Source organism: Tachyglossus aculeatus, chromosome X1 (assembly GCF_015852505.1).
Source record: "Tachyglossus aculeatus isolate mTacAcu1 chromosome X1, mTacAcu1.pri, whole genome shotgun sequence".
Taxonomy (NCBI): domain Eukaryota; kingdom Metazoa; phylum Chordata; class Mammalia; order Monotremata; family Tachyglossidae; genus Tachyglossus; species Tachyglossus aculeatus.
This window is the reverse complement of record NC_052101.1, coordinates 38,098,185-38,114,851: the sequence shown is the minus strand read 5'-3', so window position 1 is coordinate 38,114,851 and position 16,667 is coordinate 38,098,185. Positions and strand designations below refer to the sequence as shown.

Sequence of the window (16,667 nt, the reverse complement as noted above, 5' to 3'; positions counted from 1 at the left end):
CTTGTCTATCTCGCCGCCAATCCTGTGCTGCGTCCTGCCTCTGGCCTGGAAGTCCCTTCCCCTTCAAAAATGACAGACCACTATTCTCCCCACCTTCAAAACCTTACTAAAATCACATCTCCTCCAACAGGGCTTTCCCAACTACGCCCTCACTTCCCCTACTCCCTTTCCCTTCTGTGTGGCCTAAGCATTTGGATCTATAACCCCTAAGCACTTGATTTTCGCCCCACCCTCGGTTCCACAACACTTTTGTAATAATAATACTAATAATTGTGGTATTTGTTAAGTGCTTACTATGTGTCAAATGCTGCTCCAACCACTGGGACAGATTTAAGATTCCAGGGAATGTATCTGTTATATTGTTCATTCATTCATTCAATCGTATTTATTGAGCAATTTACTGTGTGCAGAGCACTGTACTAAGTGCTTGGGAAGTACAAGTTGGCAACATATAGAGACGGTCCCTACCCAACAGCAGGCTCACAGTCTAGAAGGGGGAGACAGACAACAAAACAAAACATATTAACAAAATAAAATAAATAGAATAAATATGTACAAATAAAATAAATAGAGTAATAAATACATACAAACATATATACATATGTTATATGGTACTCTCCCAAGCGACTAGTACAGTGCTCTGCCCACAGTAAGCACTCAATAAATACAATTGCCTGACTGACTGACTTAGGGCTATGGCAGAAGAGAGAACAGGTTATGAATCCCCATTTAGCAGATGAGGAATTGAGACACAGAGAAGTTAAGTAACTTGCCCAAGGTCACACAGTAGCTGACTCCAAAACCCAAGCTCTTTCCACTAGACCACACAGCTGTTCTATAAATCCATAATTTATTTATTATAATTAAGATAATATTGTAATAAAACATAGCGTGGCCTAGTGGAAAAAGCACTGGCCTGGGAATCAGAGAACCTGGGTTCTAATCCTGGCTCTGCCAATCGTTCTGCCAAGTGCTTTCTATGTGATCTTGAGCAAGTCACTTCATTTTTCTGTACTTCAGTTTCCTCAACTATAAAATGGGGATTGAATACCCGTTCTCCCTCCTACTTAGACTGTGAACCCCAGGCTAGACAGGGACTGTGTTTGACCTAATTAACTTGTCCCTCCCCCAGCGCTTAGAACAGTGTTTGACACAAAGTTAACACTTAGCAAATACCATAAAATAAAAAAGTCAACCTGCCCCTCTAGACTAAAAGCTCCTTGTGGGTTGGGGATGGGTCTACCAACTTGTTTTATACTCTTCCAAGTACTTAGTACAGTGATCTGCACAGAGTAAGCGTTCAATAAATACCACTGATTGACTGATTGCTTGATTAGGGGCCAAGCTAAGGTTCGGTAGCCTTGAGAGGAACTGTGTCCACCAGTCCAGCCCCTGTCTCTGCCCAGGGAGGGAGAGGCAGGGCAGGCTGAGCCACAACTTGCTGTTAGATCATTTTGTGGTGGGGAGACAGAGCTGGCTCCACTTCTCGCTAGTAATTAAAGGCCCCGGCAAGGTTTGAAGGAAACCCCAAAGCCCAGGCCGGATTGCGGAGGATGGAGCCATCTTGTAGCAAGAAGGGTGGCTGCGGTCCAAACCGCTTCCTTGGACTTCTCTGCCGGGGGCGAAGAGATCCCGGAAGCGGCAGGGAAGGAGCAGTCAGTCAATCGTATTTATTGAGCACCTACTGTGTGCAGAGCAGTCTACTAAGCACTTGGGAGAGTACAACACGACAATATAACTGACACATTCCCGACCCACAATGAGCTTACAATCTAGAGGGGGAGACAGACATTAATATAAATAAATAAATTACAGATCCGTACGGGACTTCTGGGTGGGAGGGGACAGGGAGGGGCGAGGTAATGGAGGAAGCTGAGGAGCCTCAGACACAAACCTCCAAGAGAAAACCGGAGAGGAGCAACCACAGTTGGGGAGACTCACAGACCTAGCTGGGGGAAAAAAGGAAAGAAATCTGAGTCAGATGCAATCATATAGAGAAGTAGCTTGGCCTAGTGGATAGAACGCGGGCCTGGTAATCGAAGCACCTGGGTTCTAATCCCAACTCCTCCACTTATCTATGTGTGACCCAGAGCAAGTCACTTGACTTCTTTGTGCCTCAGTTTCCTCAGCTGTAAAACGGGGATTAGGACTGTGAGCCCCATGTGGGACAGGGACTGTGTCCACCCTGAATATCTTGTATCTACCGCAGTGCTTAGAACAGTGCTTGACACATAGTAAGCACTTAACAAATACCATTATTATTACGTGGTGACCGTTATTGTCTGAGGGGAAGGGAAAAAAGGGGAGAATGATTTGAGATGGGAGCCTGGTGATCTGCAAGGGTCTGGCAAGTTATCCCTTCCTTGAAGGAATGAGGGACCGGAGGAGGGAGGGCACGATGGAGCCAAAGGAGCCCAGCAAGGCCTTGGGGAGGCAGGAAGAAGGAGCCAAACTCTGCCTCCCTTCGGGAAGGGAAACACTCAAACCCAGCTTGAGGGTGATTTAAATCCATTGATCATATTTACTGAGTGCATATTGTGTGCAAAGTACCGTATTGAGTGTTAAAGGGAGTACAATACAGGGCATTTTAGGGGAGTACAATTCAGACCACTTAGGACAGTGCTCTGAACACAGAAAGCACTCAGTAAATGCCATTGATTGATTGGTACAATGGAGTAAGAAGGCATTCTTCCTCCCATTTTCCACTACACTGTTGGCTCTTGGAGTACAGGGACCAAGTAATGTACTCTCACAAGCACTTAGTACAGTGCTTTGCACACAGTAGGCCCTCAGTAAATACCACTGATTAGTTGATTGATTGAACTACTTGTAAGTAATTTTTGTCTGCGCTCATTAAAGTGTAAGCTCCTAGAGGGAAGAGAAAATGTGTCTTGCTGCTGTTCCATTCTCCCGACCACTTAGTACAGTGCTCAGCATTCAGCAAGTGATTGAAAGATGAGTGGACTGAAGAGCAGCAGTTAAGTTGGGAGGCTTCGCCTGGCCCACCCTTGCTCAATTTCAGTTGCTTTTATCATTCTGGTCTCCCTGCCTCCAGTCTCTCCCCTCTCCATCCACACTTCACTCTGCTGCCCTTATCGCTTTTCTAAAACGTCGTCTGCACACATCTCCCTGCTCCTCAAAAACATCCAGTGGTTGCCGATCCATCCCTGCATCAAACAGAAACTCCTGACCATCAGCTTTAATGCACTCAATCAGCTCTGTCCCTGAATTTATCTCTGCTTCTCTCCCAGTACAACTCTGCCCACACACTTCACTCTTCTAGTACCATTCGACTCGCCGCGTCTCACTCTGATCTCTTAGTGTTGAACTCACGCTCACACCCTCCCCACTGCCTTGAATTTTCTCCCTCTTCACATTTGGCAGGCAACCATTATCCCCATCTTCTAAGCCCTACTACAATCACAACTCCCCCAGGAAGTCTTCCCTGACTAATCTCTGCCCGCCCCCCGCCTCGATTTTCCCCTTTCTACCTCACCTATGCACTTGAGTCCTGACCCCCTAAACCCTTGGGTACTCCTCCCAACTTTTCCCCACCCCTCAACAGCACTTACATCCCTATCTTTACACTGAGTTGCTCCCCATCCCCGAAATTTATTTTAGTGTACATCTCCCCTGTTGGAAGGTCCTCAAGAGCAACGATTGTGCCTGCTCACTCTACTGTATCCTCCCAGTGTTTAGTCCAGTGCTCTGCACACAGTAGGTGTCCAATAAATACCACCGATTGGGAGATGCTTGACAAAGCTTAATGGGCAGGGGAGGAGGGTCAAAAATATGTCCTCAAGGCTGTAAGCTGGTTGTGGGCAGGGAATAGGTCTGTTTATTGCTATATTGTACTGTCCCAAGTGCTTAGTACAGTGCTCTGCGCACAGTAAGCGCTCAATAAATATGATTGAATGACTGAATGAAGGAAGGAAGGAATGACTGAGCGTGTAAAGGGGGAGATGGCCCCCAGGCCGCTAAGGGAGAGAGAGCCAGCTTCTTGCTCCCAGCTGGGTGTGTTAGCCTAACCTCCTGGTCACCCAGACTGACCCTGCCCAGATTGCCTCCTCCTGGCCCCCAGCCTGCACCTGACCCCACTGGGACCACCCCCTCCCCAGGGCCCCGGCAACTTTCACCCTAGCAACCCTCCTTCTTCAAGTCCAGCCCTGGCAGGGCTCCCACGACCCAGCAAGCGTGGTCTGTAGGCAGCCTCCTGAGAAGCTCCCGGGGCAGGACAGGCGGGCAGGCTCGGCCGGGGGCCCGGCCAGGGGCTCGCTTCTCCCGACCCCTCGGACAAGCCGGCCGTCTGTTACCCCCAGCCGTCCAGGGGCCTCTGATTAGGCAGAGGTGACTTCCAGTTTGCCGGGAGAGAATGCGGCTTAAGAGAGTGAACGAGGCAAAGATTGAAAGGCGCTCAGCTGCCTGCTTCCCCCCGGGGCCCCCTTCACACAAACCCACAAGCAAACAGCTTTTTCCCCATATAACTAAGACAGTGTGTCTCGCCAGCTAAAGCAGCTCTGACATGAATGCAGCGATTTAATTGGTGCCAATTACGGCGTCTCGGAAGCATTCAGATTGCAGTCACAGTCCTGCGTTACAGGCCCTGCTGGGCCTGGGACCATGGGAGTTGGGACTAGGGCATGTTTGCAGGGAGTGGAGCTGGTGCGGGGGAGGAGGAGCTGGAACTGGGGGAATATTTGAAGGGAATGGGGGAAAGTTGAGACTGGGGGGATGTTTGCAGGGAATAGGGGAAGAGAGATGGGGCAGGGGAAATACAGGGGTTGGAGGAGAGAGCTGAGGCTGGGGAAGTTTGCAGGGGGTCGGGGGAGAGGTGGACTTGGAGGATGTTTGCAGTGGGTGGACGAAAAGCTGGAGCTAGGGGATGAGGAGAACAGTCAGGGCTGGGGGGATGTTTGCAGGGGTTGTGGGGAGAGAGACAGGGATGGGGGGACTGGGTCAGGAAAACCGAGGACAGGCAGAGATGAGGTGGTGGGGGCCCAGATGAGGCAGAAGGCCTGTGGGTGGGGCTTAAGGGCTGGATAAGATGGAGCTTTATTCATTCATTCATTCAATTGTATTTATCGAGTGCTTACTGTGTGCAGAGCACTGTACTAAGCACTTATAATGATGCCATTTGTTAAGCGCTTACTATGTGCAAAGCACTGTTCTAAGCACTGGAGCGGGATACAAGGTGATCAGCTTGTCTTAATCCCCATTTTACAGATGAGGGAACTGAGGCACAGAGAAGTTAAGTGACTTGCCCAAGGCCACACAGCTGACAATCGGCGGAGCCGGCATTTGAACCCATGACCTCTGACTCCCAAGCCTGTGCTCTTTCCATTGATCCACGCTGTTTCTATCACTCCACTGGTTTCCATACCATTCCTCTAGACTGTAAGCTCATTGCGGGCAGGGAATGTGCCTGTTAGAGTGTTGCATTGTACTCTCTCCAGTACTTAGCACAGTGCTCTGCACGTAGTAAGCGCTCAATAAATGCGATTGATGATTGCATTCCCAGAGCCCCTCGCCGGGTTTGCTCTCTAGAGCATCTTGGTTCTGAAACAAGGCTAGAAGCTTCCCCCACGCAGATAATAATGATAATAATAGTAATAATAACTGTGGTATTTCTTAAGCACTTACTATGTGCCAGGCACTGTAGTAAGCGCTGGGGTGGATACAAGCAAATCAGGTTGGACACAGTCCCCGTCTCACATGAGGCTCATAGTCTCAATCCCCATTTTACGGATGAGGTAACTGAGGCACAGAGAAGGAAAATGCTTTGCCCAAGATCACCCAGTAATCAAGTAGCGGAGCCAGGACTAGAACCCATGACCTTCTGACCAGGCCTGTGGTCTATCTACTACGCCACCAGATTTTTCCTGAAGACCCCAACCCCACTCTGGACACAGCAGCCTGGGGCCCCTCTGGGTCTCAGCCTCCCCATCTGCAGTGTGTGTGGGAGAAATGCTATTTGGAGACTGACCATAGTTCCTCCAAGGCCTTGGAAGAAAAGGGCTCAAGAAACACAGACTGTCATTGTTGTTATTATTATTAGTATTGGTGTTATTGTTGGACTCTGTTTGCCCAGCGGAGTGGAAGCTATTCCCTGGAGCCTTTCCCAGTTCTCAGGAAATAACCCTAGCTTTTCCCACCCCCCACCCCCATCACCCCCTGACAGTTCCTGTCCTTGTTTAATCATGGATGAGCCCCCCAGCCCTGCAGTTGTCCCCTCACAAAGGCTCTCCCCATGCCCCCCTCTCTCCCACCACCATCTCACGAGGCACAGCTCTGAGTCTACGACCCAGACCCTCCCCACCCAGGCTGCAGCCCCCCGCTCTGGGTGGGTCGGGGGGCTGGGTTAGTACTTTGGGGTGGGCCTGCTGCCAAGATCCACTCGGCCTCCCCCAGGCCTTCCTCACTCCCTCCACCATCTCACAAGCTCTGGCCCGAAGAACAACTCTAACTGGCGGGACCAAGCCTGCCGTGGTCCCCACCCACCCAGGCCGCAGTCCCCAACTCTGGGTGGGTCAGGGGGCTCGGTGGGTACGTCGGGATGGGCCTGCTGCCAAGATCCACTCAGCCTCCAGCCCCATGAGCGGTCTTTCCCGGCAGGGCCTGGGTTAGGGATCGGACTTTCTCTCTTCACTGCCAGAGTGCATCCTGCCGCATGGAGATGAAAGGTTTCCAGAGGCTCCGAGGTGGCTCGGACATCAAACGGCTCTTTCAACCGAGCCACGACGACGAAGAGTGTGGATGAGTGTTGTGTTAATGCGGCAGAAGCCGGAATTCGATTTCCCATCTAACACATCGGGGTGGGACTCCCTTGGGGAGGTGCGCAGGGGGAGTGGTGCGATCTGGGCTTGACCAGGCCCCAAAAGGGGAGTGGACAAACAGGTCTGTCAAAGTGGGGTTTCCCTGGTCCCAAGCCTAGTGGAAAGAGCACAGTCCTGGGAGGCAGAGGTTCTGAGTTCTAATCCTGGCTCCCCCAGTTGCTTGCTGTGTCCCCTGTGCCTCAGTTCTCCTGTTCTCCCTCCTACTTAGCCCCATGCAGAACAGAGACTGTGTTCCCCCATATTAACTTGTATCTACCCCAGCACTTAGAACAGCGTTTGACACCTAGTGAGTGCTTAACAGACACCATAAAAAAAGAAACAAGGACACGCTCTCGGGAGGGATGGGGAGGTCTGTGACTGTCTTGGCCACAGGTCCCTTATTAACCCGGACCCAGGATGCCCAGGAGCTTTTTGGAGCAGCCCATGAGCCTCCTGGCTGGAAAGTGGGAGTGGGAATGGGGAATCCAGCCTGGATCTCCTGGGCCCCACCTGGGGATGGGGTCCTGCTGGTCTGAAGTGAAAATGGCTTCCTCTGGGACTGAGACATCTGCGCACCCTAAATGAGATCTGTGTGGCATTTGAGTATTCTTCCGTCTTCCTAAACTACCTTCTGGGGCAGTGACCTGACCCCTCTCTCACCCGATGGGATGGACACACTCCCAAAGAAGGACAGCTGGACTGAGGGAAGTAGTGTAGCCTAGTGGAAAGGGCACGGGCCTGGGAGTTAGAGGACCTGAGTTCTAATCCTGCCCCTGCCACTTGCCTGCTGTGTGACCTCGGGAAAGTCACTTCACTTCTCTGCGCCTCAGTTTCTTCAAGTGGAGATTCAATACCTGTTCTCTCTCCTGCTTAGATTGTGAGCCCTGTGTGGGCAGCGACTGTGTCCAACCTGATTAAATTGCATCTACCCAAGCACTTAGGACCCTTCGGCACATGGTAGATGCTTAACAAATACCATAGTCCTCGGGCTTGGGGCAGGAGGTAAATTTAGAGTTGGGACAAAGTTCAGGATGGTGATCGTTTGAGGGTTAGAGGTCACGCTAGCGTTAGATTCCCAGTCCCCTCCGGTAAGGCCCGTTTATCTCCTCAAGTCTGCCTCTGCCCACTCCTGGCAGAAAGCTCATCTGGTCCCTGGCTTGCCTGCTCATCTGGAAAGATGCTGGGGGCAGGATCTGAGCCCAGAGGTGGGTGGCAGGAATATCACTCCACAGTGATCACGGGACCGGTCAGAATGCAGAGGAGGAAGGAGAAGTGAAAGGACACTCAGGTTGGAGTTGAGGACTGAGAAGTTGGACAGAGAGGGGAAGTGCTCCCCACTCACCAGGGACAAAGGTGCAGTCTTGGGGTTGGTAACGGGAGTTTCCTTCCAGCTCCAACACTAATTGGCTTGTTCCTGGCTCATTTGACTCCTCTCTCAGAGGGACAATGGGACTCCTTCCCCTGGAGGGCCAGAGACTCAGAGCACTTCTCAATAGCTCCAGGGAGCAAACTAAAGTGTCAGGTGGAGAGACATCTTTCCTGAATCCCAAGCAGAGGGTGTGAGGGGAAAGAGGAGGAGAAACTATAAACTCCTCTCTAGAGTGTAAGCTCGTTGTGGGCAGGGAACTGTGTGTCTGCTAACTTTGTTGTATTGTACTTGCCCTATCAATCAATGATATTTATTGAGCACTTACTGTGTGCATAAGTACTAAGTAACTACTGTACTAAGCTCTTGGGAGAGCATAACATGAGTTGGTAGACACGTTCCCTGCCCACAGTGAGCTTTACAGCCTGAAGGACTGTAGCTTAATACAAGCACTTAGTACAGTACTCTGAACATAGTAAATCTTGTACATATTTACTATTCTATTTATTTTATTTTGTTAATATGTTTTATTTTGTTGTCTGTCTCCCCCTTCTAGACTGTGAGCCCGTTGTTGGGTAGGGACTGTCACTATATATTGCCGACTTGTACTTCCCAAGTGCTTAGTCCAGTGCTCTGCACACAGTAAGCGCTCAATAAATACGATTGAATGAGCGAATGAATGAATGAAAGTGTTCAATAAATACCATTGATAGATTGATAGATTAAGAAGGGGCAGAGAATAGAATTGGGAATAGAAGTGGGGTGCTTACCAAGGCTCCAAGGCTCTAACCACTGATTCCCCCTCTTTCCTTGGGCGTTTTGGTCAGCAGTGAGAATCTGGCAAGAACAGTGAATGAGTTGGAAATCTGAGAATCTTCCCCAGTTTTTCCCAGGTCTCCCTTCTCTGTTCCCCAACTCCTTTTCCCGTCCCCCGGTCCCCTACCTGCGGGAAACAAAGCTACAGGGAAATGTTTCTAGAGTTCAGATTCTCAATTTGGAGAAGTGGAAAGTGGGAGGGGAGGGAGGGAAGGCTGTAGGGTGGGAAACTAGTGAGGCTAGTGGGGGAGAGTGGGAGGGAAGGAACTGTTTAGGACAGTAACGTCTTTCAGATTCAGTACAAGAAGGCAAACTCTGCACCAAACAGAAACTCCTTACCACCGGCTTTACAACACTCAATCACCTTGCCCCTCGTACCTCATCTTGCTACTCTCCTCCTACAACCCAGACCGCACACTTTCCGCCTCTAATGCGAACCTACTGACTTGTTTTCCTCTGTTTCACCACCAACCTTTCACCCACATCCTGCCTCATGCCTGGAACTCCCTTCCTCTTCATATCCATCAGACAATTGCTCTGCCCACCTTCAAAGCCTTACTGAAGGCAAATCTCCAATAGGTCTTCCCTATGTCCTCATTTCCTCTTCTCTCACTCCCTTCTGCATCCCCTGATTTTCTCCCCTTATTCACACCCTCCCTCAAGCCCCCAGCATGTATGTACATATCTGAAAATTTTTTATTTATATTAATGTCTGTCTACCCCTCTAGAGTGTAAGCTCTTGGGCAGGGAATGTGTCTATTGTACTGTTGTACTGCACTCTCCTAATTGCTTGGTGCAGTGTTCTGCACACAGGAAGCACTCAATAAATACAATAGATAGAGTGATTGATTGAAGAGGAGGTAGCAAACTGTTCTCCACTCTGCTCAGGATCCAAGAAGCAAACATGGGCAGGTGGGATTTCAGATCGCTTAAGGGAGAACTTCTTGCCAGTAAGAATTGACGAGGTGGCCGAGTGGTTAAGGCGATGGACTGCTAATCCATTGCGCTCTGCACACGTGGGTTCGTATCCCATCCTCGTCGCATCTCTTTAGAGAAGCAGCGTGGCTCAGTGGAAAGAGCCCGGGCTTTGGAGTCAGAGGTCATGGGTTCAAATCCCAGCTCCTCCACTAGTCAGCTGTGTGACTTTGGGCAAGTCACTTCACTTCTCCGTGCCTCAGTTCCCTCATCTGTAAAATGGGGATTAAGACTGTGAGCCCCCCGTGGGACAACCTGATCACTTTGTAACCTCCCCAGCGCTTAGAACAGTGCTTTGCACATAGTAGGTGCTTAATAAATGCCATTATTATTATTATTATTAATTGAACAGTTGAATACGTTAAGGAGGAGTTATTGAATCTTTCTCGGCAGAGAACCTCAAGAACAGTCCTCCCCAGCTCTCTCTCTCTCTCTCTCTCTCTCTCTCTCTCTCTCTGTCCCTCATGGACTGGGCTCATTCTTTTTGAGGTGGTCCCAGGCTCCTGTCCCGTTTCTATGCTTTCTCTAAAGACATTTCCCCAGACCATGCCCCAGATCTCTCCAGAGCCCCATACCCAAGTTCCCTGACTCCTTAGTTCCTCTGCCCACAGTTCCACCTGTCCCTTACTCAGCGAGGCAAGAAGGTCCTAGCATGCCTTATAACATACCCTGGGCCAGAGGAGGCTCTTGGTTTCACTAGCATGACCACGTGTTTGGAGACTAGGGTTCTAGTCCCAATTCTGCCACTGACCTGCTGTGTGAGCTTGGGTAAACTATTTAATCCCTCTATGTCTGTCTGCTCATTTGTAAAATGGGGATGAGATGCCTGCTCTCTCTCCACTTTTACTGTGAGCCCTATATGACTCATCTTGCATGTACCCCAGTGCTTAGCACAGTGCTCAGGGCAGAGTGTGGGCTTAACACTCTGCCCTGAGTGTTAAGCCCACACTTAACACTCTGAGAAGCAGTGTGGCTCAGTGGAAAGAGCACCGGCTTTGGAGTCAGAGGTCGTGGGTTCGAATCCCGGCTCCACCACATGTCTGCTGTGTGACCATGGGCAAGTCACTTAACTTCTCTGAGCCTCAGTTACCTCATCTGTAAAATGGGGATTGACTGTGAGCCCCACGTGGGACAACCTGATCATGTTATATCCCCCCAGCGCTTAGAACGGTGCTTTGCGCATAGTAAGTGCTTAACAAATGCCATCATTATTAACAAATTCTGTAGTTACTAGGGGTTTGGCTGCCAGCTGGCTCTGGCTGACTCCCCATTGATTTTGCTCAGGTTCCGGAGGGGCTGATTGATGCAAGCAACCATCCTGATGTGGAGGGAAGCCGAGATAGGGCAGAGAGCTCTCCCACCCACCCCCACATTCCTGGCTTCTGCCTCACCCCCAGGGCAGCAGGTAAAGACTTTCTGGCGAGAGTCCCAAGTAGCCAAGAGACCCAAATGCCACTGTCTAAGCCCAGCCCCTACTCCTGCCCCCGAATTTGTGGCAGACCTGACCTTGAGGGGCACATGTCAGTTACTCTCCATGACCACACATTTCCGTGGGGGTAAGACACCATGTGGACCACCCCACCCTAGCACCTCCCATGGTTGGGTTGCCAGCATTGGGCGTGCCCTCTTCCTGGGAAAGTAGGGCTTAGTCGTAGGGTGGGCAGGGATGTGTCTGTTGTATTCATTCATTCAATCGTATTTATTGAGCGCTTACTGTGTGCAGAGCACTGTACTAAGGGCTTGGGAAGTACAAGCCGGCAACATATAGAGACGGTCCCTACCCAACAACGGGCTCACAGTCTAGAAGGGGAGACAGACAACAAAACAAAGCATGTGGGCAGGTGTCAAGTTGTTAGAACAAATAGAATTAAAGCTAGATGCACATCATTAACTAAATGAATTGAATAGTAAATATGTACAAGTAAAATAAATAGAGTAATAAATCTGTACAAACATATATACAGGTGCTGTGGGGAGGGGAAGGAGGTAGGGCGTCCTCTCCCAAGCACTTAGTACAGTCTTCTGCACACAGTAAGCACTTGATTAATATGATCGATTGATTCACTGGCAATGGGAATTTTGCAAAGAATGAAGAGATAAGGATGGAAAGAGCAGGTGGGTTGAGCGAGTGAGCTGGCCCTCTCTGTGCTATCCTCTCTGTGCACCTCTGTGCCTGCTTGGAACTAAGTGCGCTGTCTCAGCAGATAAGGACGGAGAGAGCAGGTAAGTTGAGCAAGTGAGCTGGCTCTCTCTACTGTCCGCTCAGCACTAAGCATGCTGTCTCATTCCTTCAATCGTTTTTATTGAGCGCTTACTGTGTGCAGACCACTGTACTAAGCGCTTGGGAAAGTACAGTCCAGGGCCCTCTATCTCGCCAGCTCTCCTGACCCCTAGGCTCTCCCCCTTTCCTCTCCTCCTCTCCAATCCGCTTCTATCCCTTCCTGATCCCTCCAGACCCAGATATTCTTCCAGAGTGTGCCCCCCCCCCCGCCACATACACACATACACACACACACACGCACACCATTTGAACCTCAATTTTTTTATGGTACTTGTTAAGTGCTTACTATGTGCCAGGCACTGTACTAAACGCTGGGGTAGAACCAAGCTAATCAGGTTGGACGCAGTCCATGTCCCACATGGGGCTCACAGTCTTCATCCCCTTGTTACTGATGAGGTAAATGAGGTCCGGGGAAGCGAAGTGATTTGCCCAAGGTCACGCAGCAGAGAAGTGGCGCAGCCGGAATTAGAACCCAGGTCCTTCTGATTCCCAGGCCAGGGCTCTATCCATTAGGCCATGCTGCTTCTCGATCGCTCTGGAACACAGCCCCTCTGTTTCTGGACGAACCCCCCCCCCCAAAAAACAAACACACACAAACACCCTCCTCCATCTCAGCGTGGCTCAGTGGAAAGAGCACGGGCTTTGGAGTCAGAGGTCATGGGTTCGAATCCCGGCTCCTCCACTTGTCAGCTGTGTGACTTTGGGCAGGTCACTTAACTTCTCTGAGCCTCAGTTACCTCATCTGTAAAATGGGGGTTAAGATTGTGAGCCCCACGTAGGGCAACTTGATCACCTTGTATCCCCCCCAGCGCTTAGAACAGTGCTCTGCACATAGTAAGCGCTTAACAAATGCCATCATTATTATTATTATTATTATTATCTCCCGTGTCCTCCCCGTCTCTTCAAGCAGCCCTGGGTCTGCCTCCACGAAGGGAAATGAGATTCGGTCGAGGTGGGCCGCCCCACCCAGCTAACAGTTTCCCAGCAGCTGGGGGTTTGAAGGACACGTTAGGAATCTCAAAAATTTGCAAACCCATTTAAATACCCCGAATTGCCATTGTGGTTGGGCCTGGAGCGGGGCCATTTCTAGTCTTTGAAAGTAGTCGCAGTTTGATGGCTGGTGGTGGGGGGAGACCCTGGAGGGGGAGAGAGCCCACTGTTGGGTAGGGACTGTCTCTATATGTTGCCAATTTGTACTTCCCAAGCGCTTAGTACAGTGCTCTGCACACAGTAAGCGCTCAATAAATACGATTGATGATGATGATGAGAGAGACACACCCCACCTTCCCCAGCCTCCATCCCCCTCTAGACTGTGAGCCCACTGTTGGGTAGGGACCGTCTCTATATGTTGCCAACTTGTACTTCCCAAGCGCTTAGTACAGTGCTCTGCACACAGTAAGCGCTCAATAAATACGATTGATTGATTGATTGATCTCCGAGACCCCCGACCCCCCACCGCTCCGGTCTGGCCTCGGGACCCCCGCAGAGACGCAGAACATAGGGGGATACAGGGAAGGGTGTGTGTGTGTTTGGGGGGCTGGGGGGCTGTACCAAACGGCGGGGTGTGGGAGGGGCAGAAAGGAGAAAGTTGGGACGACACCCCCCCCCCCCCACCCCCCTTCAGCGGTTCGCAGAAGGGAAAGGCACCCGGAGACTGGGAAAACTGACATCACGGGATCAGCAATCTGGGTTTCTCCCATCTGGTTTCGTTAAACATATTTTCCATTTTCAGTTCGACAGAAGCCCTGGCTGGGATGGAGGGGATGGATGGAGGGGGGAGGAGGAAGGGGCTCGGGAAGGCGAAGGTTTGGGGGCTAGGGGATGCCACCAAAGCGGCCAGCCCGAGCCCCGCACCTTACCTTACCCTGGGGCGCGGGGCCCGGCTGGTCCTTCTCCACCTCCACCTGGCTGCTCGCCGCCCGCTCCTTTCGGTCCTCCTGGCCCTCGCCCCCTGGCCTCTCGGGGGGCTTCCCCCGGCTCCGGGGGCCGAAGGCACTTTCCCCTGGACCCTTGGGGGTCGGGAAGGGACGGAGGCAGGGGCAGTGCCCGGTTGGGCGGCCCTACAGCATCCTCGGCGGCCGCCTTGTCCGGCCTGATGGGCGGGGGCGGGCTGGGGGGCGCCGAGGGGGGTCTTCTCCCGGACCCTCGGGCGGGGGGCTCCCTCCGGGTCCCGGACGCGGCCGGCTTTTTGCCTCCTCCAACTTTGGGGTGAAAGCAGAGGAGCTCGCTCAAACCCGATTGGTCTGTGTGTGGCTGTGTCTGTGTGTGTGTGTGTGTGTGTGTGGTGTGTGTGCGCGAGTGTGTGTCTGTTTTCAATTCTGGATGTTTTCCCTAAATATTTTTTCTAAGAGCTCTCTCCCTCCCCCTCTTTATCTCTCCCTCCCTTCCCCCCTCCCCCTTTCTCTCTCTCTCTCTCTCTCTCTCTCTCTCTCTCTCTCCCTCTCTCTCTCTCTCTCTCTCTCCCCCTCCCTCCCTCCCTCTCCCCTTCCTCCCTCTTTCTCACCCTCTTTCCTTTCCCCTCCTCTCAATCTCTCTCTCCCTCCGTCTTTTTCATCCTCTTTCTTTCCCCCTCCTCTCTCAAACTCTCTCACTTTCTCTCAGCTCTCCTTTTCTCATCCTCTTTCTCTCGTTCTCCCTTCTCACCCTCTCTTCTCTCTCCCCCCTTCCTCCCTCTTTCTCACCCTCTTTCCTTTCCCCTGCTCTCAATCTCTCTCTCCCTCCCTCTTTTTCAACCTCTTTCTTTCCCCCTCCTCTCTCTCAAACTCTCTCACTTTCTCTCACCTCTCCTTTTCTCACCCTCCATACCTCGTTCTCCCTTCTCACCTTCTCTTCTCTCTCCCCCCTTCCTCCCTCTTTCTCACCCTCTTTCCTTTCCCCTGCTCTCAATCTCTCTCTCCCTCCCTCTTTTTCAACCTCTTTCTTTCCCCCTCCTCTCTCTCAAACTCTCTCACTTTCTCTCTCCTCTCCTTTTCTCACCCTCTCTTTCTCTCATTCTCCCTCCTCCCTTCTCACCCTCTCTTCTCTCATTCTCCCTCCTCCCCTCCCACTCTGTCTTTTCTTTCTCCTCCTTACTCAGGATATGAGGGATGTTTAGAAAATCTGCAGCCCACTGCAGCCCACGCCAATAGCTGACTCATGTTTTTATTAAAGAGCAGCCTGTTCGATCAGACTCCGGGGCCGGCTGGCGGTGAGTGGCTCCCTCTTTTCCACCCTTGCCATTGCTGCTGCTGCTGATGGTGGTGGTTGGTGGTTGGCGATGGTCAGTCGTAGTGGCAGTGGAGGGACGAATGCCAACTGTGGGATCAGTATAAGAGTTTACAACTAGGGCCTTTGGCATTTCTGTCCAGGTCACTGTGTCCCTTGCTGGAAGCCAGTGGCTTACAGCTTGACCTGTGAACTGGCCTGAGACAGAGGCATTAAGGAGTGAATGGCTAATCTCTGGCTCCTAACTCCGGTGCAGGACAGGAGGAGCTGGTCCATGGGGCAACAGCAGGGCTCTCAGAGAAGTCTGAGAGAAGTTTGTACCCTCTAGGTCAGGGCATGAGGGTAGAGACAACCAGGGGCATGCCTGGCTTCCTGGGTGGCTGAAATCCAAGTGAAGGAAACTCTCCCTGCAGCACACACATTTGTACAAATAGACCCAATGTTCACACATATGTACACACATATGCATGTACATCCTTTTCTCTTGGGGCCTGCCCTTCAGGAGTATTTCTGCTGAGTGAAGAAGGGGATTCTTTCGGGTGAATGGGCATTCCCAGAGAGGAGGGAGGCCTTCCTGCTTCAACACTGATGGACATATCTCAGAGTCTCCCCAACCCTGGGGACTTTGTACCCATCTCACCCTTCTTTGGCTTCTGTGTCCACTCAGCCTGGTCACCCTTGGGCACAAACTCCTCACCCTGGGCTTCAAGGCTGTCCATCACCTCGCCCCCTCCTACCTCACCTCCCTTCTCTCCTTCTACAGCCCACCCCGCACCCTCCGCTCCTCTGCCGCTAATCTCCTCACCTTACCTCGTTCTCGCCTGTCCCGCCATCGACCCCCGGCCCACGTCATCCCCCGGGCCTGGAATGCCCTCCCTCTGCCCATCCGCCAAGCTAGCTCTCTTCCTCCCTTCAAGGCCCTACTGAGAGCTCACCTCCTCCAGGAGGCCTTCTCAGACTGAGCCCTTTCCTTCCTCTCCCCCTCGTCCCCCCTCCATCCCCCCCATCTTACCTCCTTCCCTTCCCCACAGCACCTGTATATATGTATATATGTTTGTACATATTTATTACTCTATTTATTTATTTATTTTACTTGTACATATCTATTCTATTTATTTTATTTTGTTAGTATGTTTGGTTTTGTTCTCTGTCTCGCCCTTTTAGACTGTGAGCCCACTGTTGGGTAGGGACTGTATATGTTGCCAACTTGTAC

General features: G+C 51.4%; 1 protein-coding gene and 1 non-coding gene across 3 annotated transcripts in view; one reads left to right on the top strand and one right to left on the bottom strand.

Annotated features, from left to right (window-relative positions):
- PDGFRB (platelet derived growth factor receptor beta) overlaps positions 1-14,589 on the bottom strand; it is a 77,513-nt gene extending 62,924 nt beyond the window's left edge. Inside the window, exons 1-2 of one of the 2 annotated variants that reach the window (XM_038772264.1) lie at positions 14,110-14,589; positions 8,949-9,015 (exon numbers count right to left, since the gene is read on the bottom strand). The gene's annotated coding sequence lies outside the window, so the exon portion shown is untranslated. The remainder of the gene's footprint in view (positions 1-8,948; positions 9,016-14,109) is intronic. The other variant, XM_038772263.1, reaches the window with a different exon arrangement.
- TRNAS-GCU lies at positions 9,954-10,035 on the top strand. The gene has a single exon. It is a non-coding gene; the product is annotated as a tRNA-Ser (tRNA).
- Positions 14,590-16,667: the final 2,078 nt, after the last annotated feature.